Source organism: Chionomys nivalis, chromosome 11 (assembly GCF_950005125.1).
Source record: "Chionomys nivalis chromosome 11, mChiNiv1.1, whole genome shotgun sequence".
Classification (NCBI taxonomy): Eukaryota; Metazoa; Chordata; class Mammalia; order Rodentia; family Cricetidae; genus Chionomys; species Chionomys nivalis.
Genome location: NC_080096.1, coordinates 82834079 through 82861066, shown reverse-complemented (window position 1 = coordinate 82861066; position 26988 = coordinate 82834079). Strand labels below are relative to the sequence as shown.

Sequence of the window (26988 nt, the reverse complement as noted above, 5' to 3'; positions counted from 1 at the left end):
TCTTTTTGTTGTAGAGTTTTCAGGTGCTCTGTTAATTCACTAGTGTGGGATTTTTCCAGCTTCTTTATGCAGGCATTTAGTGCTATGACTCTCCTCTTACACTGCTTTCATTGTGTCCCGTAAATCTGGGTACATTTTATCGTCATTTTCATTGAATTTTAGGAAGTCTTTAATTTCTTTCTTTATTTCTTCATTGACCCATTTATGCTTCAGGTGAGCATTATTTAATTTCCATGTGTTTGTGGGCTTTCTGAAATTAGTGTTGCTGTTGAATTCTAGTTTTAAGCCATGGTGATCCAATAAAATACATGGGGTTATTACAATTTTTTGTGTCTGTTGAGTTTTACTTTGTTACTGGAGTATGTGGTCAGCTTTTGAGAAGGTTCCATGAGGTGCTGAGAAGAAGGTATATTCTTGTATTTTGGGGTGGAATGTTCTATAGATGTATATTAAGTCCACTTGAGCTATAACATCTGTTAGTTCCCTTGTTTTTCTGTTAATTTTCTGTTTGGCAGACCTGTCCAATAGTAAGAGTGGGGTGTTGAAGTCTCCCACTATTAGTGTGTGGGGTTTAATGTGTGATTTAAGCTTCAGTAGTATTCCTTTTACATATAAGGATCCCCTTGTATTGGGGGCATAGAGGTTCAGTAATGAGATTTCTTTTTTTGTTTTTTTTTTTTTGTTTGTTTGTTTTTCGAGACAGGGTTTCTCTGTGGTTTTGGAGCCTGTCCTGGAACTAGCTCTTGTAGACCAGGCTGGTCTCAAACTCACAGACATCCGCCTGCCTCTGCCTCCCAAGTGCTGGAATTAAAGGCGTGCGCCACCACCGCCCGGCCTAGTATTGAGATTTCTTAATGATGGATTTTTCCTGTGACTAATAGGAAATGTTCTTTTCTGTCTCCTCTGATTGATTTTAGTTTGAAGTCTATTTTGTTAGATATTAGGAAAGCTATGCCAGCTTGCTTCTTAGGTCCATTTGATTGGAAAATATTTTCCCAACCCATTACTCTGAGGCGATGCTGTCTGTCTCTGTGATTGAGATGTTGTCCTTGTGTGAATCAGAAGAATGGATTCTGTTTTCGTATCAAATCTGTTAGTCTTTATCTTTTTATAGTTGAGTCCATTTATATTAAGGGATATTAATAATCAGTGATTCCTAGTTCCTGTTGTTTCAGTTGATGTTATTGTGTGTGTTTTCCCTTTTGAGATTTGCTGCTGTGAGATCATCTATTGTCTGTGTTTTTGTTGATGTAGCCAATTTTTTGGGGTTGGAGTTTTTCTTCTAGCTCTTTGTGTACTGCTTGGTTTGTGGCTAGGTATTGGTTAAATCTGGTTCTGTAATGGAATATCTTGTTTTGTTTGTCTATGTTGATTGAAAGTTTTGCTGTGGATAGTAGCCTCGGCTGGCATCCATGGTCTCTTAATGTCCGCATAACACTTGACCAGGACTTTCTAGCTTTCATTGTTTCCATTGAGAAATCAGGTTTAATTTTGTTACATCTACCTTTATATGTTACTTGGTCTTTTCCCCTTGCAGCTCTTAATATTCTTTTTTCATTCTATATGTTTAGTGTTTTGATTATTATATGGTGAGGGTACTTTTTTTTTTGATCCAGTGTGTTTGGTGTTCTGTAAGCTTCTTGTATCTTCATAGACATAATTTTTTTTGGCTGTGAAAATTTTCTTCTTTGATTTTGTTGAGTATATTTTCTGTGCTTTTTGTGTTGGATTTCTCCTTCTTCTATCCCTGTTATTTTTAGGTTTGGTCTTTTCGTGGTGGCCTATATTTCCGGGATATTTTATGATAAGTTTTTTGTTAAATTTAATGTTTTCTTTGACCAATGAGTCTATTTACTTCATTGTATCTTCTGCACTTGAGATTCTCTCTTCCATCTCTTGTATTCTGCTGTTTATGCTTGCATTTGTAGTTCCTGATTATTTTCCCATATATTCAGTTTCCAGAATTCCCTCAGTTTGTATTTTCTTTATTTTCTCTATTTTGCTTTTCAAGTCTTGAATGGTTTCTTTCATGTGGTTGATTGCTTTTTCTTGGTTTTCTTTAAGGAATTTGTTGGTTTCTTCCAATTTTTTATTTGCCATCTCCTCTGTTTCTTTGATTTCATTTCTTCTTTAAGGGCCTCAAACATTCTCCTAAAGTTATTGTTTAGGTCATTTTCTCCTGCTTCATCTATATTGGGGTGTTCAAGTCTTGCTGTTGTAGAACCACTAGTTTTTGTTGATGTCGTGTTGCTCTTTGTGGTGTTGAATGCCTTCTGACCTTGTTTACCCATCTTTTCCTCTGATTGGCGTAGTTGAAGCTGTGTCTCTAGTGATCAATCTTCCAGATGCCAGTGAATCCAAGGCTCAGATGGTTGCTCCTCATGGTGCAGTCAGGGCCACAGTTCGAGTCACCTAGGAGTTCACTTGGTGTTCCAGGAGGTCAGAGGTTGTTTGGGCCTGCTCCCACAGAGGTAGTTTGCTTGGGACTGCTCCAGCTGAGGTTGCTGATTGGTTCGTGCGTGCTCTGGCGGAGGGCACTGACTCCAGCCTGTTGTGGTGGAGGTCCCTGGCTCGTGCCTGGTCCTGCAGAGGTCTCTAACTTGAGCCTACTCCCTCGGTGGTGCTTTCTTGAACCTGCTCTGATAGATGTTGCTGACTCAGGCCTTCTCCAGCTAGGTTGCTGGCCGGGGCCTGTTTTCTCGGAGGTCCCTGACTCGGACCTGGTCCCAGGGAGGTCGCTGGGCCTGCTCCCTCAGTGGTGGCTCCCTTGTTCCTGATCGTGTGGAGATTGCTGCCTCCAGCCTGCTCTGGCAGAGGTTGCTGACTCTGGCCTTCTGTGGCAGAGGTCACTGGCTCAGGCTTGTTCCAGAGGATGTCCCTGGCTCAGGCCTACTCCTACCGCTTGGGCCTGGTCCCACAGAATTCTCTGGCTCATCCCTGCTCCCTTGACTGTCATTCCCTTGTCTCAGCTCCTGTGGAGGTGGCTTGCAAGGGCTTGCTCCAGCAGTGGTCACTGGCTTGGACCTGTTCCCTTGGCGGTTGCTCTCTTGTACCTGGCCTGCTCTGGCAGAGGTTGCTGGCTCGGGCGTTATGTCGGTCCTAATTTTGTTGGTATTATTTTGAGAAGTATAGATTTTCTTAAGCCTATGACTATTCTTTCATTGTTTGTTTAATCTGCCTTCTTTGCCGCATTTTGTATATTAGTCAGGAAGTCCTTTCCCTACCTTGACATCAGCTAAATTCTTCTTTAGGGGGTTTGCTGCATCTCATTGGTACAACTAGGTTAGATCCCTGGTATTCACCATGATTAAAAAACATTTTAAAGATAGTTATCTCAGGCTAGAGAGATGCTCATCAGTTAAAAGCGTTTGTTGCTCGTGCTGAAGAATACAGTGCAATTCTTAGCACCACGTGGGGACTCACAGCCATCCATAGCTCCAGCTCCAGGGACCCTGTGCCTTCTTCTGTACACATGCAAGCAAAACACACACTTAAAAAGAAAATCAGGGGCTGGAGAGATGGCTCAGAGGTTAAGAGCACTGGCTGCTCTTCCAGAGGTCCTGAGTTCAATTCCCAGCAACCACATGGTGGCTCACAGCCATCTGTAATGAGATCTGGCACCCTCTTCTGGCGTGCGGGCATACATGGAGGCAGAATGTTGTATACATAATAAATCTTTAAAAAAAAAAAAAAAAAAGAAAATCAGTTAATTAAAAATAGTTATGTTTGTTCCTCTGATTCTTCTATGTTCTTTTTATCTTTTTTGACTTTTAAAACTGTAAAGTAGAAAATATGTTGGTGGTGGGATTTGGTGTCATCAGTTTTTGCAAGGTTCTAGAATAATTTATTGAGTAGTTCCTATTTCCAGTGAATTAATGTATCACCTATCACATTTTTGTTTACAATTGAGTCTGTTTAGTTTTTACTGTTTTATTGATCTCTTTGTATTTTTTCTTATAATTCTTACCCCATAGTTATATTTTATAGGAAACAAAATACATTCAGAAGTGGTATAGTCTAAATTGTTTACTGGCCTTGAAAAATTACTAATGTAAAATTGAGTTTAATGAGCTTCTAAAAATTCATAAAGGTGTATGTTTCTTCCTATTATTTGGTTCCTGATGACACAATAAATAATAATTTATTTTGACAAAAATAGAAACTGAGTTAAATCAAAGGCTAGTTATAAATATTCAAGCAAGCATTCCTCCAGGTTTCAGATGCCATCTGGTTCTTGCCATCCTCAATCTTGGCTTTCTTGATACAGTATTTGTTTCGTCTCCTATACTTCATTTACGTGTGGAGTGAAGTTGGTTGTGCTAGCTGATGACATGTCTGGAAGTTGATAGAGTACAGGTCACAGCATTTGTACTAACCTCTGATCCAGTCTTAGGAGCGTCAAACCTACCCCAGAAATAATACTGGGTTCAGTCCTAGGTTAACTGCATAGCTAGAGGCAGTAGTCAAGATGATGTTTATGTGATAAGAATGTTCTTGGAAGTTCCATACTGGAGATAGGCTACAGATAGAGCTGCCTACTGCTGTTATGTGCAGTGAGTCTAAGATGTTTTATATGGGCAGAGAGAAAAGGTTATGTCATTTAGGGACATACTGGCATATACTGTAACAGTGTCCTAAGGACAGGCATGTGTAAAATATGTATTCTTTCTATGTTGCCATCTTCTTCAAAGATGTGTGTGCCTCTTACAAAAAGGGGCAAAACTGAATTTTCCATTCTTTACCTTTCTCTCACTTCCTTACAGAGAGAGACAAAAGCATTGAAAGATGTGAGAGACACTAAAACAATTTTAGGTCTTTTTGCCATCATTCTCTTCCTCGTCAAAGAGTGTTTGTCCAAGGATTATGTGGCAGGCAGGCTGGATGTATGTTAATTCAGAACAAAATATTTTTGAATTGATGCCTCCTACTGGCTTGCAACCACATTTGTAAATTAATAATGTGTTTGTAAAGACCAACTGAAAGATAGTAAGATAAAGCACTAAGGAGGGGGCCTGATCTACAATAAACATTGAGTAACTGAGAATTCCAACCAGTATTAGTACTTCCATTGTCCTTGTTAGAGTGCATGAAATAGGTTCTGATCTTATGTCTGAACTGTTGCTTCCTCTCTTCCTTTTATTTTCAAGTCATGTCTATTGTCCAAAGTTTAGGCTATAAGATTACATCTCCAAAATATTTAAAGAAATTTAGTTTTCTGAGAATTTGTTTTTAAAGAACCTAGACTCTAATGTAAAGATTGTTTGTATATCAGGAACAAAAAAAGCAATATGTGTCTTTTTATCGCTCCCCCCCCCCAAGCATCTCAAAAAGTCACTTACATTTAAGAAAACCTTTTCTCAAGATCAGATGGCCATGTTCTAGAACAGACGCGTGTGCTAGGATGGCGAAGAATCAAAGATGGATGCTAAATTCCCTGTTCAGGGGAGTGCCATTGTTTAAAGGGGCAGACAGACCAATTACTTCCAGTGCATAAGGTATAGTGAAATACATATTTCACTAGGCTTTCAAGAATACATAGAAGAGCATTTCAAGTAGAGCAACCTGAACAAAGACAGTAGGACTGTGGACACAGGAAAAATATTGAGGAGTGCAAGGAGTTGAATGTGGCTTGAGAATAGATTCAGGGGAGATGGGAGACTGGGTGCTGAAAGACAAGTTGGAGTCACCTGTGAGGACTGTGCATATGATGTCATAGTTCCCTACACAGGTCCTTAGCTTAGATCATACCTGTGCATATGATGTCATAGTGCCCTATACAGTTCCTTGTCTTCGATCGTGATATTATAGGGTTTTAGTGCCCCAGGTAAGAGTGGCTGCTCGCATACAGCAACACTGAAGGCATAGGAGAAGAGACAGAACAGCGTTCAAGGGCAGCTTGTAGTGGCCCCTGGGATCTTTGCACACCACTGTTTTAGACAGCACCAAAAGTCTTCAGGACATAGAAATCTACAGTGAAGTCATATGTGCAGTTCTCTATATGGACAAGAGTCTTACACTGCTTCAACTATTCATTCACCTGCTAATTAAACAAATACCTACTGCAAGCCTACCTACTGCAGGCCTACCAAGGGCCAAGTTCTGGTCGGATGACACTAACATAACAATGGACTGATGCTTATGTTCAGCAGCTTGTAATACCAACACTTGAAAGGCGGCACTCACTCAGGCAGGATGGCTAGCTTAAGCACAGTTGGGGCTACACATCAAACCCTAGTGTAACAGGGGCCTGCTCGTTGGGGTTTCTGTCCTGCCGAGTTCCCACAGCCAGTAAACCCCCAAAGAAAATCACAGAGAGGTCTATATTAATGATAAACTGTTTGGCCCATTAGCTCAGGCTTCTTGCTAACTCTTATAACTTATATCAATGCATTATTCTTATCTGTGTTAGCCACATGGCTCGGTACCTTTTTCAGCAGGGTAGGTCACATCCTGCTTCTTCTGTGGTCTGGGCAGGACTGCAGACAGCTTCCTTCTTCCCAGAATACTCCTGTTCTCATTGCCCCGCCTCTACTTCCTGTCTGGTTGTCTTGCCTATACTTCCTTCCTGGCTATCGGCCAATCAACATTTATTTAAAATATAATTTACAGAATATAGATGAGTGTTCCCCACCACCCTGGTCTCAAAAAAAATTTGTTTTAAAGAACAAAACTCAGTTTCAAATAATTGGCAAAGTGTGATATTACTAATCAGATTGAATAACTTTGTAAGACTAAAATGTTTGTCTTTAGAGAAGACATTTATTAGAACGGTTTTAAGATGATATATGACTCAGAAAGAATGGCTAGATGAGCAGTTAAGCTGCTATGATAAATGAAAGCCAAGTCTTTCTTAGTCAGAAATTAAAGGTGGAGAAGCTACAAGCAAGCCAGTCCTCATAATTTATTCAAAACACTTTCTACTCAGCTGCAAATAAGCCTAGTTATATTTAAATTGTAATTTTGTTTTTGCAGACAGCTGTTAACCTAGCTCTAAAACTTTAAAATACTGTCATTTACTGTGTAGCCGGGATGGCCTGGAACTCAGAGGTTCTCCTGCCTTTATCTCCAAGTGCTGGGTCAAAGGTGCCCAACATTATGTTTCACAGGGCCTGTACTGGATCTGCTTGGCATTTCTAGCTGCATACTTAATGCAGTAGAAAGAAACTTCAAAATAATTTTAATTTATATAAATTTTATTTAATTTTATATTAATCATATATAATACATATATGAGTATTTTGCCCATGTAGATGTCTGTGGGCTACGTGTGTGTCTGATGCCCAGAAAGGCCAGAATAGGGTGTCGGTTCCCTGGGAAATGGAGTTACAGGTGGCTATGACTGGATTCTCTGAAGAGCAGCCAATGCTTTTAACCACTTAGCCATCTCTTTAGCTCCTAGAAAGCAACTTCTAATACTGGAATTCAAAGACTATATCTAACATTTTATAGCTTTAAACCTATCCTCTTCTCCTCCCCGCCCCCCTTAAAGACAAGGTCTCCCTATGTAGCTCTGGCTATCCTGGAACTTACTATGTAGACCAGAATGGATGCAGACCTACTGACATCCACTGCCTCTGCCTCCCGAGTGCTGAGATCAAAGGGCATTCACCACCTCATCCAGCTTTGACTAGTTTATTTGCGGTGGTACTTCTGAAACAATGAGAATTAAGGATAGACTTTTAAGGCAGGATCGGGCAGAAACATCTTTCTGTTTTAATTCTTTATGGTGAATATGTTTTTTTTTAAATTAAAATAAGAGTTTGTAAGTAAATGACACTCATTTTGTTATTGTTTCTGTTAGGCTTTTTTTTTCAGCTCCTCTGCTGTAGCAATACAGACCTTATTAACTCCACTGACTGGAATTCAGCCAGCACATAACTAGGTCACAGACACACATCTGAAGGCTTCACATCATTGTAATACAGAATGATGTTTCAATGGGAGCTGGAAGCTCACCGTTCCTTCATTTAAATTATTAGTTTCAGAACTGACAATTGAAAGGAACAGAAAAAACTTGTCTGACTAGATATTGTGAGCCTGGTAATAGGTTAAATGAATTGTTACAAACCAGAACCAAGGGGAAAGGGATCTCGATGACACTGAGGAAGAGCTATTCTCAAGTACACCTGTAAGAGAGACTTTACAAGTATAACTGAAAGTTCTGAGAGTGAGTAATGTTTTTATTTGTTCTTTAAGAATTTCATCCTGGTTTGTGATGTATTTTTTATTTTATGTGTATGGATATTTTGCTTGTATGTCTTTGTACCTATCTGTGTTCTTAGTGCCCATAGAGGCCAGAAGAGGGTGTCAGATCCATGACTCTCACAGATTCAACGCAATGCCCATCAAAAATCCCAGCAAAATTCCTCAAAGACCTCGAAAGAATGGTACTCAACTTATTTGGAAGAGCAAAAAAACCCAGGATAGCCAAAATAATCCTGTACAATAAAAGAACTCTGGAGGCATCACAATCCCTGACTTCAAACTTTACTACAGAGCTACAGTAGTAAAAAAAAACAGCCTGGTATTGGCATAAGAACAGACAGAAGGACCAATGGAACCGAGTAGAAGACCCGGATATCAATCCACACATCTTCGAACACCTGATATTTGATAGAGAAGCAAAAAATATCAAATGGAAAAAAGAAAGCATATTTAACAAATGGTGCTGGCATAACTGGATATCAACATGTAGAAGAATCAAAATAGACCCATATCTATCACCATGCACAAAACTCAAGTCCAAATGGATCAAAGACCTCAACATAAAGCCACACTGAATCTTATAGAAGAGAAAGTGGGAAGTACACTTGAACGCATTGGCACAGGGAACCACTTCCTAAATATAACCCCAGCAGCACAGACACTGAGAGAAACAATTGATAAATGGGATCTCCTGAAACTGAAAAGCTTCTGTAAAGCAAAGGGCACAGTCAACAAGACAAAATGACAGCCTACAGAATGGGAAAAGATCTTCACTAACCCCACATCAGGTCTGATCTCCAAAATATACAAAGAACTCAAGAAATTGGACACCAAAAGAACACATAATCCAATAAAAAAAAATGGAGTATAGACCTAAACAGAGAACTCTCAACAGAGGAATCTAAAATGGCTGAAAGACACTTAAGGAAATGTTCAACATCCTTAGTCATCAGAGAAATTCAAGTCAATCTTACACCTGTAAGAATGGCCAAGATAAAAAACACTGATTACTACTTATGCTAGAGAGGTTTTGGGGAAAAGGGAACACTTCTGCATTGCTGGTGGGAATGTAAACTGGTACAACCCCTTTGGATGTCAGTGTGGCGATTTCTCAGAAAATTAGGAAGCAACCTTCCTCAAGACCCAATAATACCACTTTGGGGTATATATCCAAAGGATGCTCAGTCGTGCCACAAGGACATGTGCTCAACTATGTTTATAGCAGCATTGTTTTTCATAGCCAGAACCTAGAAACAACTTAAATACCCCTTGATCGAAGAATGGATAAGGAAAATGTGGTACAGTTACACAATGGAGTATTACACAGCAGAAAAAAATAACGACAGCTTGAGTTTTGCAGGAAAATGGTTGGAACTAGAAAACATCATTTTGATTGAGGTACCCCTGACACAGAAAGACAGTTATCACATGTACTCATTCATAGGTGGTTTTTAAACAGAAAGCAAAGAAAACCATCCCACAAATCACAATCCCAGAGAACCTAGACAACAATGAGGACACTAAGAGAGACTTACATAGATATAATCTACATGGGAAGTAGAAAGTATAAAAAGACAAGATCTCCTGCGTAAATTGGGAGCATGAGGACCTGGGGGGAGGGGAGAGGCAGGGAGGGTAGCAGAGAAAAATGTAGAGCTCAATAAATATCAAAAAAACAACAAACAAAAAATTATTATAAGACTTTCAAAAAAAGAAAAATGACTCTCTTTTCCTTTAGTAGTCACCAATCCCGTCCCTGTGGTGCTGGGATTTTGACTGTCTTGATCTTCTACAGGTTGTCGTAGTTTATGAGTGCAGCAACCACATCATGTCCTGAAGACAGCATCTCACAGAATCTTTTTCCATCTTCCTCCGGCTCTTACATTGTTATCCCCTCTCTGATCATGTTCTTTGAATCTTTGAGCTATAAGGCAGTTTGAGGTAGATGTCCTTTTTAGGAGCACTCAGCAATTACTTATTTTCAGTTTAATATTAACTTTAACAAGTTAATGAGTCTTTGCTTCAACTGTCACCTACTGCAAAAAGAAATCTGTCCAAGATTGAGAGCAGCTCAAATGTATGGACATAAACATAAATATTTAGAAGATAGTTGACAATATGATGACCCAGTTTGCAGTAGCAGACTGTCTTAGTTAGGATTTTATTGCTGTGATGAGACACCATGACCATGGCAACTCTTATAAAGAAAAACATTTATTGGGGTAGCTTACAGTTCAGAGGTTTAGTTTATTGTCATCATGGCAGGAAGCATAGGGGCATGCAGACACACATGATGGCTGTTGACCGAGTTTTCTGTCCCATCTGGTCCTGCCTGGTCAGGCAGCTGTTCAGTCACAAAGAAATACACAGAGATCTATATTAATTAGAAACTGATTGGACCATTAGCTCAGGCTTCTTATTAACTGCTGGAGAAGGACCAGAGGATTCTCCATCCCTATCCGTAGGCAGGAGATTCAAGAATGAGCCACCCAGCCTGGTCTCAAACCTCAGTAACACACTTCTTCCAACAAAAGCCACACCTACTCCATCAAGACCACTCCCCCTAATAGTGCCACTCCTTATGAGCCTATTGTGGTAATTTCATTCAAACCACCACACAGGCATAAATTCCTTCTTAGGGAGCAGGCCTCAAATCCAAGCATCTTGTGGTTTATATCAGTCATAGCATTGTTGCACCAGTAGGTACATCTTACCTGGCTGGTCAGTATTATAGCATACTGGGTAAGTCCACAGACAGATGCCACCAGCCCAGCAGCCTCTGGCACAGCTCATAACCTTGTACCTATGTGCTTCCCCATTTTAGACACTTTACCATTCAGTATGGAATAATTCAGGAAAGTTTTCTTTGTTCTATTTTTATTTTAATCTCAGGAAGTGTTTTAAGTAGTCAGTTTCTACCTGGCTTTGCTTTTTGAGAACATATTTAATTTCCTAACTCTAGTCTCATTCCTCATTTCCTCTCCATACAGATGCGATTTGTCCACCCAAATTATAAACTGGTTTTATAGTTTATCTATTCTTGGACTTCATATTTTTCTCTTTGTATGTTTAGACACACCCATGTATATGGATACTTCATTCCTGTTTAAGGCTAGATAATATCTGTTATATAAATGTAACACATTTTGTTTATCCTTTTGTCAATTTGTGGACATTATGTTTTGTCTTCCTTTATTGGCTCTTAATGAAAAAAACCTCAGTTGTGAACACTCAGTTGTTTGTTTTATCGAGACAGAGTTTCTCTGTGTAACAGCCCAGGCTATCCTGGAACTTGCTGTGTAGACCAGGCCTGCCTTGAACTTAACAGAGATCCACTTGCCTCTGCCTTCTGGGATTAAAGACATGGGCCACCACCACTAAACTTCAGGTTCAGGTTTAATGTGGACAGATGTTTTCAGTTCTCTTGCGCGAGTACCTTAGGTTTGGCAAATAATATGGAAGCTCTGTGTTTACTTGAGGAACTGCTGAATTGTTGTGCCATTTTATTTCCCATCAACATATGTGGCTCTAACTTCTAGATCCTTACCAACATATGTCACACTCTACCTTCAATTATAACCAAATCAACACGGGATTGAAACACTGTATCTTATTGTGGTTTCAATTTATATTTCTCTAATGAATGATAATATTGATATTGTTTGGTCATATTTAATAAGATGACTTTAAAACATTAGAAGCATCCATATGTTTTTTTACTCAAGTCAGCAATGACTAGTAAATCTTGCTACTTTGGGTATAATTATGTATGTGTACTTAGATCATCATTTACCTCTTCTTTTATCTCTAAGAACTTCATTGACTTTTAATGTGAATGACAACAGGTTGGGTGGAGAGAAAATGAGGTGGGGCATCACTTTTGGAAGAGTTAATTCAAAATATTTTTTACCAGTGATCTGTGATGTATGAAAATGTCATAATGAAGCCCATTATTTTATATGCTAGCTAGAAAAATAATTTTAAAAACTCAATTTTTATACATAGATTTGTACAGTCAGGAAGGTTTGGGGGTTTTGTTTGTTTGGTTTTTGGTTTTTTGAGACAGGGTTTCTCTGTAGCTTTGGTGCCTGTCCCAGAACTAGCTCTTGTAGACTAGGCTGGCCTCGAACTCCCAGAGATCCGCCTGCCTCTACCTCCTGAGTGCTGGGATTAAAGGCGTGCGCCACCACCACCTGGCAATCAGGAAGGTTTGAAGGCCTCTAACATAGTCAGTAGATAAAGTAGCCACGTATAGTTGAGAGTTCAATTTACATTACATGCTTTAATTCCTAAATTTCATTTAGCAGGAAAAAATTACTCCATAGAAAATTACAATATCTATTGCTTCTATGAATCTAAGATTTGATTCAAAGCACAGAAATATTTTTTGAAAATAATATTTGAACTCTTATTTTTACCTATAACTTTAGTCTTGAGTATGCTAATATTTATGTATTTCAATACTTTGAAGACTATTATGATTAGTGATTCTAAACTGTACTTTGTTTTTATTTATAACTGGGTGATAGGAACCTACATAGAAAAATGCTTTATTTTTTATTTTACATTGAACTTTTCTAAAAATGTGCTTTATTGTCATCATTGACCAACTCATGGAGATTAGCATCTTCCTTCTGTCTATTAGGTTATTGTTTCTTGGGTGAAATTTAATGAATATTAATAACTCAGTTCAAAAGGAGATAATTTATTAGAGTTTTACACATTTCCATTTTTATGTTATTTGTTTTCCTTGTGCTTTATGTACCATACATCTTTTACTTCAGGTTGATTAATAACCGCTTTTTGTTTTTTACATTATTATGCATTTTCTATGCAAGATGTCTTCATCTTTTTATTTGTACTGACTAAAACCATGCAGTCATATAAACGAGGTGTGAAAGGACAGGAGTGGTTTCTAAGCAGAAGTCCCTGGTGATCAGTGTGGTGGTTGCAGTGTTTCATTCCATGCCCATCACATGTTACAGCTCATTCTGTGTTTGTTCTCAGTTGTTGAAGTCAGGGAAATTTGACAAGCTCGTGTCCATGACCTGATGACAGAGAGTAGCTCTTGGTTTGTGTTTTGGTTTTTTGGGGTTGTTATTGTTGTTGTTGTTGAGATGGATCTCACTATATAACTTAACTATGTAGCTTAAGCTGTCCTGGAACTTAGTATACAGAACAGGCTGGCCTTGAACTTGCAGAAATCCTCCTGCCTCTGCAGCTGCCTCCCAAGCGTCATGTGCCTAATTGACAATGACTTTTAACCTCCTTACCCCTTTGCAGGATCTGGAGTCATTGCTGGTTAACTCTTTGATCAGTTTGTGTAAAATAGCAGCCAGTGCTGTGAAGTACTTATCTCTCTAGTGACTTGTGATAATTCAGCCCTTATAGTACTGTTATAATAGAACGATACAAGCACCACTTTGAGATGCAGAAGCTACGTCACAGCAAGGGCACACCAGGTGGGAGGTGTAAGAGTCGACTCTGGGAGTCTGGGGCCCAAGCTCATGCCCCTGACCCAGATGCTGCTTCTTGTGTTTTTCTGTATTCTCCTTAGCTACACCTAAACCAGCATCTTCTCTGTTTTATTCCTCCAAAGACTTCATTGCCAGGACTTCTCTTTCTTCCTACTTCTAGTCTCCAACTACTTAGGTTGTTCTCACGGAAGGATGGAAACGAGGGTTGATAAGTTGCAGTGTGGGTGAGGAAGCAGCTGCAGCACTCGGGAAAGTGGCCCTGCACTTGGTCTGGACAGCACAGGAGAGCGGCCTCTGCACCTCACCTGGGGCAGGGGTTCCCTGAAGGCATTAAAACAGGAGAACCCCTTTACTCTTTGCTCTTTGCTGCGTAGGATGAACTAGATGGGGGGATATGGAGAGCTCTTTCTGATGGTGAGGGGTTATGAGTTGGCTCACCCCAGCAACCACCCCATCAATTATCTGCAGAGCACTTGAAGGGACACATCCTGCAGATCCAAAGCTGCAGGATCTCCATGACACAGGGCAACAACAGAATATCCAAGAGGAGCCTCAGTGAGGGTCTAGTATCGATGGCGTAGCCGAACCCAGAGGCCTTGGACCAAACCAGTGACTCTTCAGTGAACACTTGCAAGTAAAAACATATGGGTGAAAGGGTGTGCTGTGTGACTAACACTACAGCCTCCATGACAATATTGTTTTCTTTTTTATTTCTCAGGGGGAGGGTACAAGTGCAAGGGTGGATATGATGGGATAGGAACATGAATGGGGTTAAGTTACATGATGTGAAATATACAACGAGTAAATAGAAAGTTAAGAAAATGAAGTTTCAGTGTACATTCTCAGAGGCACTTGAGCAGTGCCTCCTGTGTTGAGGCAGTGAATATATTTTATTGACTGTTGAGGCAGAACTTACTGAAAGAAAAAGGACATATGGCCTGCAAGGTCACCACTCTCCGGGACTCGCCTGGTATAAAAGAGAGAACTGACTCCAAACATCGCCCTCCGACCTCCACATAGACGCTGTGACACACTCACTTACCAATGTAATAATGAATCCGTTTTAACAGACAGAACATAATTTTCTGTTTTCTTTTGACTTTATAATTTTCTTACACAGTTTTAATGTATATGTTCTGATACTTAATTCACTTAACTATTTCCTCGTGCCTACTATTTTACTTGTTCAGTCATGGATGAATGCATGGTGAAAATAAACGTCCCTTGACTTCATGAGTAAGGTCGTGTCATGGGTGTATGTCAAATATTACACAAGTGTGTCATACACATTGCTAGAGATGCTGTAATGAAAAGTGAGCATCAGTTGGGCTCAGGGGAGGATCTGGGAAGACTCCCTAAGGAGAGTGGCATTGGACTGAGAATTGAGGATGAGACTATAAGAAATGGGGACAGAAGTGCATTCCTGAAGGAGGGCTCGTGTGCAGGCTCTTTGAATAGAGACACTCCTGACTCACTGAAAGAAGGGGCATTTGAAACCTGAATGGATGCCCTGTGGCTGGAATGAAGAATGGGACTGCTCAAGTGGACCAAGGTTTTGTGGTAGGAGTTCATGGAGACTGAGCAGGGGAACAGCTAAATTCTAAATTCGAATTTAGAAGGCTTATTATTGTGCAGTACAGACAACAGTTGAACCAGCATAGGCTTGAGGAATGCCCTAGAATCAACTACGGAAAGAAAGGGATTTCTGGGTCAACTGTGAATAGTAAATTCAGCTCCAAATCCTTATGCAGTTCTGAGTGAATCAAAAAACTATCAGAAGTGATAACTGTGCCAGGCAGTGTTAACAGTTTTTTTTTCTTGAGTATTTGACAAAGCAATATTTTCAGAGAAAAGTAAGATAGGACTCAAAAGGGAAACAAAGACTGTAATTGGGATAGAGTGGACTCTACTTTTGGTAATTAAATGGTAGTTTTAATTAAATTTTAAATTGAGAGCTGAGGATATGGGTCAGAAGTAGAACATTTTCCTAGTTATGTCCAATACCTTGGGTTCATCCTCAGCACTAACGGGGGAAGATGTAACTAGAAAAACAGACAAACATCAGAACACATCCAGGGACAGCCTCTCAGTGATTGATGTATAGGTGGGGTGTGTGTGTGTGTGTGTGTGTGTGTGTGTATGTGCTGTTGTTGTTGTTGCTGTTGTTTTAACCTTGACTATGTTTTTTGTATTTCCTGAGGGGGGAAATTTTATTACCATAAATTTTATACCTTTTTCATATATAAGTAGTTGCTCTTTTAAACCATCTATTTCTTTAAAGTTTAGCTACAAATTAGAAGTTAGGTATGCACAGCAAATTAAATAAAGGGTTCCATGCTGTCAAGGCTAAATTTCTGAACTATGCAGGAACTAATTTGTACTTTGGGAAATGATTTATTATTGGATATTCTAAAATGTGTTTCTTTTGGGAATAATGTTAAAAACACTAAAAAAAATTTATGTGTTGGGCTGGGCGGTGGTGGCACACGCCTTTAATCCCAGCACTTGGAAGGCAGAGGCAGGTGAATCTCTGTGAGTTCGAGACCAGCCTGGTCTACAAGAGCTAGTTCCAGGACAGGCTCCAAAGCCACAGAGAAACCCTGTCTCGAAAAAAAACAAAAAAAAAAAAAAATTTATGGGTTGGTTGAAAACACCTGTATAAGATATCTGTGCCGTGTACTTAGAGCATCAGTAAGGAGTGAACTGTAAAGGAACGGTCATGTGAGGGTAAAGCTGAGCCTTCACTACTGAATTTTGGGAAGTGTAAATGTTGAATCTATAATGAATCTGTGTTCTTCAGCCACTGCCTAAAGTCAAGGAAAGTGAAAGTAAGAAGCATGATTGTTTTAGGGGAATTGTGTATGCCGTGCTGTGTATCTCAAAGTCTGCTGGCAGCAGCTCACTGTATATTTTATATATTACACCAGTGGCAGATATTTCAGGCACATCAGCAAGTACTGTTGATTCAGTGTCTCTGGCAGTGTAATAAAAGGTGGGGGGAAGTTTCTGTGTTCTCTAATAAACAATATATCAATGAGCCCTGTCAGATTCTATGAAAAGGGCCACAAGATGATTTATTACATTAATTATCGTCGTGTGGTTTTCATGCTGTTAAGCCTACGAATGCAGCCACATTATACAGTTGATTTAAGAATATATTTCAGCCAGGATGAAAGTGCACTTTATTGTGATGAGTATCATGCAACATTTATCCTCTTGTTCTTCTTTTGCCTTTGCTTTGGAATGCTTAATTTCTGTTCATGTGTAGAGATTAACCTTGAGGTTTAAGCTTTTTTAATTTATTTTTATATCTGTTGGACGATCTCCTTTTTATCTTTAGTATCTTACTTTGTTAATTTAAAAATCCTGTTGTAGTAGGAGCGGCAGGCTGCGTTCCTGCCCAACTCCACACGACTAGCTTTACCAGAAATAATTACATGGAAACTGTATTCTTTTAAACACTGCTTGGCCCATTAGTTCCAGCCTCTTATTGGCTAACTCTTACATATTGATCTAACCCATTTCTAATATTCTGTGTAGCACCACGAGCTGGCTTACCAGGAAAGATCTTAACCTGCGTTTGTCTGGAGTGGGAAAATCATGGCGACTGCCTGACTCGGCTTCTTTCTCCCAGCATTCTGTTCTGTCTACTCCGCCTACCTAATTTTCTGTCCTATTAAAGGGGCCAAGACAGTTTCTTTATTAACCAATGACCTTCCTCCATCAAAATCCAACAATTTCAAAGAGATAGTTCCACAGTTGTACACTGTTTAATTCTATACTGAACTCAGTCACCATACCTCATCTCAGTGACCCTGGGGGACTCAGTGAAACGTGGAGGAACAGATGGTCTCCAAAAGACTGAAGCCGCAACTCCAGTTCACAGCTGCCCATAGCAAAGTATTTACTTATGCATGAATAGCTTATAAAAGCTTAGAAAAATTAGCAAAAGTTTTGCTACAAAAAAGCATAAATAGTGAAACTTGAGACTAAAAGACTGGTGTTTTTTTGTTTGTAGTACTGTCGATCAAACCCAGGACTCATTCTTGGCTCTGTCATTAAGCTACATCTCTAGCTGGGATAGGAAGATGTGGGCTCCATGCTTTGAAACATGTTTTCTAAGCAGTGATATGTCTAAAGGGTTGAACTTGATAAATTATGTGCCCAATACTGTATAGTTCTCTGTCTGTTTTATTCAACTCTCATACAATCTTAAGGATACAATTATAAACACTTCAATGGAAGAAACTAAGACTTAGGTTTCAGAAAACAGGATTTTGTGTAGCTCAGCTCAAGCAGTGCTTCTAAGATTTGAAAAGGATGTTATATTGGCAAAGATCCATTAACCAATCCTACTGCACGTACTGGCTTTGTGGGAGCCTAGGCAGTTTGGATGCTCACCTTACTAGACCTGGATGGAGGTGGGTGGTCCTTGGACTTCCCACAGGGCAGGGAACCTGGATTACTCTTAGGGATGATGAGGGAGGGGGACTAGATGGGGGAGGGGGAAGGAAATGGGAGGCAGTGGTGGGGAGAAGGCAGAAATCTTTAATTAATAAATTAATTAATTAATTAAAAAAAAAGATCCATTAACCATTGGCCACACTACCCATATCAGGTGGATGGGGTCAAGTAGATAAGATTTTGCAGCTAGGTACACAGTTAAGTAGATATGGTCTCGCAGTTACATAAACAGTGTTGTTAAGAATGATTCCAGAGGCTGGAGAGATAACTCATTGGTTAAGAGTGTGTACTATTCTTCCAGTGTTCACTTCCCAGGACTCATATGATGACTAACAACTGCCTATAACCCTAGTTCTGAAGGACCCAGCACCCTTTTCTGGCCTCGACTGGCACTACAGTGACATGCATAAACCCAGTAATACACAACATAACACACATACTAAAAAGTAAAATGAAATAAATAACAAGGATTCCAGAGAAGGATTCCTCTTCCTGAAGCCAACAAGATTCCATGAGCTCGAAGTCATCATGGTACAGAGACCCTGTCTCCAAAACAAGCAACAAACAAAAACCTCCCTAGTGTTTAGCAACTATCTTGCCTGGGAAGTGAAAATATCAGACTATAAACCCTGCACTGCAGGCAGCATAGCTGAGACAGAGCTTAGGTGTTGGATTCTGGGAGGAAGAAGAGAACTTTCCAGGCACTCAAAGTGTGCACTCATGGATCACACCTGTCTTAGAACCATCTGGTGACTTGTTGAAAATGTATACTCCTACACCCTGATAGCCATAAGATAATTCAGGGCTGTGACATCTCACCCCCACCTCTCCATAGACATGGTCTGTTTTCACTCATATATAAATAACTACTTGCACAGATAAAAAGAAACAGGCCCATTCCTGGCATGACAGACTCCTTGTGTTGATTTAATAAGTACTACAAAATCTTGTGCTTTCTTCTGCCTAAATTTCTGTTGAGGAAATTCTCCAGAACCTTTGGAGTCACATAGTATACCCACCCAGGAAAAGAGCAGGTAATGGATATCTTTGAATGATTTATACTTCAGTAAAAGACACTATCAAAAATATACTAGATTAAGTGCACTGTTTCTAGTCGTATGTTTTTGAAATGTGTGTGCATTTGCATGCCGTGGGGGTTGTTTTACTATGATTGGAAAAGATTAACCAAGAATGGACATAGTCTTCTGGTTGGATAGCTACAGTAAAAGAGATGCCTGGCTTCACTTAGTGATATTAACAGTCCTATAAAGTAGCCTGGTATAAAAACTCTAGCAAAAAGCAGAAAGCGAGCAAGGAACAGACCTAAAAGAGAAGGAAACCAATGCCAATGACTTTTTCATGTATTTTATGGTAGTTTTAAAATTTATTTTCTACATTTAAGGCAATTAATTATAGCTTACTGTTATAGATATTGCTATTTTCAAAAATGAGCATAAATGTTACCAAGTATGTTTTTATAGCCACTAACAAATAAAATCGAGGTTTCTTATTTCCTAAGACTGTCAAACAGGGATCTTATTTCTTCAACATAGAAAGTAAGAAATTTTTTTCTCTCAAATAAGATATATCTGTGAAGAAGTAAGTACCTCATAGATATTATAATATCTGTACATATCAGAAAAGGGGGAGGATACTGTCACTGTCTTTTATGGTTGTATATATTCCAATACAGACTTTGTTAAAACATTATTTGTTTTCTTATCCTAATAAGAAAGATGTTATCTTGCAGTAATTTTTGTTGTTGTTTGGGTTGGGTTTGAGATCATTTTACTATGTAGCCTAGACTGGCCTAAACTCACATCCTGGCCTCAGCTTCTAACTGGTTTAAAGGCTTGTACCGCCATACCCTGCAAGATGTTTGTTGTGATGGATGGTAATACTAATTTCCTAGGGAAATATCCCAGGGGGAAACTACCAGGGCTTCCTACATCATTTCATCCATTGTTATGGATAGTCAGTGCCACCAGCCCCAATCACAGCTGAGCCTTCACAGTCCTAAAAAAAGTTTAAATGAGCAAGTGAAATCTGACTGTGACACCACAAATCCGAATGAGTGAGCCTTACCTTATTCTTCATGCTTTCTGGACGCAGTCCGCACAGTTGTAATTACACAATGATCTCCCTGACTTTCCCTTGACCCTGAGTGCTGCTTAGCCCCCCAGTGTCTCGTGAGCACTGTTACTTCTCAGATGCCTTTCCAGACTGAACAAACCATTGACATCTAAGGAGTCCGCTGTGCAGAGGGAGACGACGATAAAATGAGCACAGGCCAGATGATGATAGGCACTAGAAGGCAGTAACAGCAAAGACGGAGTCAGGGATAGCAGAGGAGGGAGGGTGGCTCTGGATTTATTCGTTTAGAAAGCACCTCTGTCAGATTTTTGACATTTGGGGTTCTCTGCACTTAGCATAGTATCTGTGGTCTTCCCACTATGTTGACATTTGGGGTTCTCTGCACTTAGCATAGTATCCATGGTCATTCCACTGTGTTGACATTGGGGTTCTCTGCGCTTAGCATAGTATCCGTGGTCTTCCCACTGTGTTGACATTGGGGTTCTCTGCACTTAGCATAGTATCCGTGGTCTTCCCACTGTGTTGACATTGGGGTTCTCTGCACTTAGCATAGTATCTGTGGTCTTCCCACTGTGTTGACATTGGGGTTCTCTGCACTTAGCATAGTATCCATGGTCTTCCCACTGTGTTGACCGAGGTTTCTGTCCCTCCCAGTTTCGCAGCCATTTAGTTCCAAATAAATCACACAGAGGTCTACATTAATTATAAACTGATTAATAAGTAGCACAGACTTCTTATTAGTTAATTCTTATAACTTAATTAATTCTTGTCTGTGTTAGCCACATGGCTTGGTACCTTTTTGGTGAGGCAGTCACATCTTGCTTCCTCTCTGTCTGGGTGACGACTGTATACTGAAACTCCCTCTTCCCAGAATTCTTGTTGCCCCACCTCTACGTCCTGTGTGGTTGCCTTGCCTTAACTTCTGCCTGGCTACTGGCCAATCAGCATTTATTTAAAATACAAGTGACAGGGTACAGAACATTGTACCACAATACCACTGGTCTAGTTTTCTCCCTATTCAACTGTCCCATACCCTAAACAAAGGTCAGTCCTTCTTACTCAGGAGCATATGATATTGGAAGCCCTTCTCTATATGTGTTGCTTTTATTGGTTAATGACTAGAGAAGCAGCTTGGGCCTATGATAGGGTGGAATAGAGCTAGGCAGGGAAAACTGAACTGAATGCTGGGAAAAAGAAGGCAAAGTCAAAGAGATGCCGTGTAGCCAACGAAGGAGAAAGATGCCCTCACTGGTACCAGTAATCTACAAGCCTTATGGTAAAATATAAAATAATAGAGATGGGTTAATTTAAGATGTAAGAGCTAGCTAGAAATACTCAAGCTATTGGCCAATTATTATAGTTTAATATAAATTATTATAAATTAATATAGTTTCTGTGCGATTATTTCGAGTTTGGGTGGCCAGGAAATGAATGAGCAGCCTCCACCTACAAGCATAAACTGTTTTCTTCTCATATTTGCCTTTTGCTCAAGCAGTTTCTTCAGGGATGCTGCTCTATCCTCCTCTGTGGCTTAATCAATTAGTCTCTGACCTTCTAGAATTTAGTCCACTCCCTCCATAGGTTAAAGATAGATGAATCTCCCTTGAAATTTAAGCTTGAAGATCTCAACTCCTACAAAACACACAGCAACTCACAGTGCCATGTGTGGCCTGTCAAACTAGCTTTCTGTGTTCGCTGACCTCTCTAGCTATGTTGTCATCTTCACAGCTGTTAAGACTTTGTCTTTTTACCCATAGAAATCCTTCAGATGCTCAGGGCTTAATGTACTCCTGAGCATGTATTCATTATTGGTTCCAATCTCGGCTTCCTACATGTGAATCACCAGATATTTTATTTTTCAAATTTAAAATACATTCTTATTTATTGAATAAGCTATGGACTTATTATTATTCACTAGTTTATAGAGAAGTAGAACATTCCTAAGTGAAAAATGAGACAAAATACTCTTTGTTTTACATGAAAATAATAAAAGAGAAGCTAAACATCAGGAATCGTTGACTATTGCTGCAGATATATTGCTTTAATAACAGCATACAGGGTGCCATAGCTAAGTTTGTGCTTGTTTTAAATTGGATGCAGCAGCAGAGCAAATGTGTCTGGATTTAAATCTAGCACAGATCTCCTCAGATGAAATGAGAACATAAGATACTACACTAATTGTGTATGTTTCCGCGGCATCTCCTAACAAGAGAGGGAATAATTGGGCTAGCGGAGCATGAAGAGGGTGTCTGGCTGTGGGGAGCTGAGAAGTGCTCCGGACAACTGGCTACCATGCTTGGAAATGCTGGGTTCCTCGCAGCACTTGGGCTAGTGCACTGAAGATCTGTTACTGTCCTCTGACTAGGTAAGTCCACTAAGCAAGAGCTGTGTATATTATGCTTGCAGACCAGCCCACTTAGTTTGGATGCGCCACTTGGTGTGAAAGTGAGGTGGCCCAGCTCAGCTGTAGAGAAAGAGGGAGAAAGTGCTGAGGTTTCAGGCTGCTCCCCAAGCGAGGGGACTGGCACTGACTGAGTGGAAGATGAAGCTTTGTAGGGTAGATTCTTAGGTCCTAAGTTACATGCTAGGTTTTAGTACATATCTATTGAGGAGCCTGTTGGGCTCATGGAAGGTGTAGGAGACATTATTTTCATCATTTATTTATGTGATTCAAATACTTGATTTAGAGCAGTGGTTCTCAGCTTGTCACATATCAGACATCCTGCATATCAGATACTTAGGTCATGATTCATAACAGTAGCAAAATTACAATTAATAAGTAGTAATGAAATAATTTCATGATTGGGGGTCACCAGAACATAAGGAACTGTATTAAAGGGGTACAGCATTAGGAAGGTGGGAAACCACTGATTTACGGACTGGGGATATGGCTTAGTTGGCTAAGTTCTTTCCATGCAAGCATGAGGGCCTGAGCTCAGATTCCCAACATGAATATAAAAAGTTCTGTGTAGCATTGTGTGTTTATAATCCCATTCCTCGGGAGGCAGAGACAAAAGGATCCTGGGGTGAGGGTAGCCTGGCTAGCAAGTTGGTGAATTCTAAGTTCAGTGAGGGGCTGTCTCAAGAAATTAAGTGGAAGAACTGGAGAGATGACTGAATGGATAAAGGATATAAGAATGAAAACCTGAATTTGAATCCCTGGAACTAAATCTAGGTGTGATGTTCATATAAAATCCCAGTCCTTTTGCAGTGAAACGGGAGAAGAGTTCCCTGTTTGCAGACCAGCTAGCCAGCTCCATGCAGAGGTGAACTGTCTCAGGGTGGTTGTCCTCCTCTGCGTGTGCACCCACACTCATCTGCATCACACACAAGTATAATGTGGGGAGCAGTTGAAGACTCTGGCCTATACCAAGTCCTCTGCACACACACCTTCATATATATATAAATATATATATATATTTTATTTATTTTTTTTTTTTTTTTTGATTTTTCGAGACAGGGTTTCTCCGTAGCTTTTGGTGCCTGTCCTGGAACTAGCTCTTGTAGACCAGGCTAGTCTCGAACTCACAGAGATCCGCCTGCCTCTGCCTTCCAAGTGCTGGAATTAAAGGCGTGCGCCACCATCGCCTGGCTCACCTGCATATATTGTACACGTGAACAAGTACACAAAAATACAAAAGCCAAATACTTGCTCTGATTAGAAGAAAATCATTTGTGTCTGTATGCTTTTGGGTGACATTCTCTGCTTTGTTAACGTTCTCAGCCTTTGGGGTTTATGTGTATTGAAATGCTGGACTCGTGTATAGTGGAACACCACACTGCCGTGAGGATGAAGTACCTGCAAATGCACAACAGTAGGTGAAGCCAATCCCAAGACTCATCCATGGGCATAGTAATAGGCCAGCCAAACTTTCTTTTCAAGTCAGGAGAGCAGTTTTCTTGATAATAGGGGGTGATGGAAGAAGGAATCCTTCTGATATGGTTACTAGATTCACAGGTAAATACCCTCCGTCAAAACTGTGTGCACATCATAACTATATTCTGTGTATGTTATACCTAATAAAAAGTTTTTTTTTCCCCCTGGTTGATATAATTTTATTTACGTTAATATTTATACTGATAATCACATTTAAATAAACATTTCATTGATGTATTAGGACAATGAAAAATGGTGATTGTCCGAATCATTTAAAATCTATCCATCTCAAAAACTTAATAAATATACAAATTAATAATCATTAGTATACCCACATAAGCTGAAAAATTAATACTTCCCACAAGTTTATTATGTTTTTGTAAGTATTGCAGTAAATAGTGTAGCTTCTGGTTAGTTCGTTGCTTTTACAGGCTTCATTTCATAGGCATTATTTCATAAACTCATGCAGAATCGACAAATGCATGATACTTATAGTTCATTTGTATTTCCTATTGATTTTTCTCTGTTCTTACTTGATTTTGTTATTAGCTGAGACCTTATTACTTGTACTGCTTTTGAAAGCTGTTTCTTTGCCCTTATTAATACAAAGTGAGTGAGGGTATCTTCCCTTCCAGCTGCCTCCTGTGGTGCATTCCAAGCTGCTAGAAAAGGACGGAGGCCATGCAGCAGCACTGGGGCTGCTTTCCAGCAGCTGAGGCTGGGATGGGCTGAGATGGTCAGCCCAGAGTGGGTTCTTGGGGACAGAGAGAAGAGCTGGCCACTAGTCAGGGAGCCATGTCCTGTGATGACTGCATGTCCCACAAAAGCCAGTGCACCTGGGCGTTTTGCTCACATGCCCTGAAATCATCACTCATTTTTAAATTGACACCCAAAGGTTTTTAAATCAAATTTCAATTTATTTTTGTAAAAGGAGTCACAAATACTGAATATTTACAAGCTGAAAACGAGCATGGCTGAGTCGAGCTGACGCCTCATGGTGGGGTCTGATGGGAGTTTTTGAGTATCCTGCAAATGCAAGCACAATGAAGTGAAGGAAATTTTAAATCTCTAGTTTATCTGGAGTGTTTTGTTAACTCTGTAGAATATTCCAGCTTAAAGATTCAGTTGCCCTTATCTGACAGCCCCTTGGGAAATCCTAGTTTGTAGCACCTTGGTTCACACTCCTAAGATAGTTTCTAATGGCAGGTCTCCTCTGATGATAAATTACACCTCCAAACAGGTACTAGTGGATTTCAGGTTTCAGGATGCACAGACTCGGTCTAAGAGCCCATGTGAGCAATGAGAGTCTGAACTCTTTTCCCCAAAGTTGCCTATGAACGTTTATTTCCTGGAAAACCTTTGAAGTTTGAAGAGTGCTTTTATATATTTGCATAAGCAGACAAATTAAACCCTGCTGGCCTCTGGCTTACATGTAAACAGTTAAGGGTGAGAGGTCACACTCAACCCTTTGTTTTTAATGGAAACAGAAGGTAGTCTTTATTGTTAATATAAACAATTTCAACTGAAAAAGAGTCAACTGAAAGTTAAACTATTGAAGCATAAAGTCTGTTTGTGTGCTTGAATTTTGGAGATGTCATCTCTCCACCATGCCTGTGTACATAATAAAATCTGGAAATCTGTCCTAGGATTCTCATTTAAAGCTAACATGGTTATTTATAGATAGACACACAGTAATATATGGTAATGCTTTATTTAAAAGGTAGTTTGTTTTATGAATAAACTCCAGTATATTAAAAACTTTCCATTATTGGGTATAGTAATTACAAAGACTTCCACTGAGCAGTCATACAAATTAATCTGAAATTTTTTTCTATATAGATACTTTCAATAAACAAAATGCTATTGCCTTATACCCAAGAGACTTAAGTTGTATTTTTTGTTATTTTAAATGAACTTCCATGTTTCCCTACCTACTTCGCTGCATAGCAGTCGGTAGGCTGCTTTTCTGTTGTATAATTCTGTTTTGGGTTTCTGGGTTTGTCCAGAGCACATCTGACATGCAGAGTGGGTGTCTTTTAAACCAAGTATTTTTTATTAGTAATGTTAAGTTAAAGTAAATGTTACTGAAATAAAACCACTTAGTGTTTCTTACCCTCTTTTTAAATGGGCAAAATGAACTTTCCTATATAGGACACAGGCATAGAATTTGGCTTTTCTTTTTTTTTTTTTTTTTTTTTTTTTTTTGGTTCTTCGAGACAGGGTTTCTCTGTGGTTTTGGAGCCTGTCCTGGAACTAGCTCTCGTAGACCAGGCTGGTCTCGAACTCACAAAGATTCACCTGCCTCTGCCTCCCAAGTGCTGGGATTAAAGGCATGGCCACCACCTGAGACCCCTGCCTCCTGGGGACCTTCCTAAGGAGCAGGAATTACAGGCCTGAGCCACTAGAATTTTGTTTACCTGGGAATGCTTTTGAGTCTCATCTTGAGCGTAGAATACTGGTTAAAGTGCGGATTCATAGGCTTGCATTTGGCCATGCATCGAAGGTCTGAAGTGCAGTAAGTGTGAGGCCTGCTCCCTTGGAGCGGAACTACTTAATGAATGATCCAGAGCTTATACTGCAAGTCCTTCACGCAGAGGTAAATAATAAATCAAGAAAACAAACTGAATCAAGATAGGCCCTTTCTTTCACCTCACTTATAAAGTTCATGTTGCCATGAAGTTTAGTAGTCCTGGTTTTCCTTTAAAATACCAGATTGATTCTGATCACTTAATTGCATACAAACTGTTTTGTTATCCATAAAGAATACTTATAAATTGCATTGACCTGATTTCCTATAGAAAAGGAATGAAATGAACTGCCATCAAATGTATTTAGTCCTCTCTAAATAAACTCCCAGTGGTGTGTTAGAGT

General features: G+C 39.7%; 1 protein-coding gene across 3 annotated transcripts in view; it reads left to right on the top strand.

Moving 5' to 3' along the window:
• Kiaa1958 (KIAA1958 ortholog) overlaps positions 1-26988 on the top strand; it is a 183065-nt gene that overhangs the window by 108891 nt on the left and 47186 nt on the right. The window lies entirely within an intron of this gene.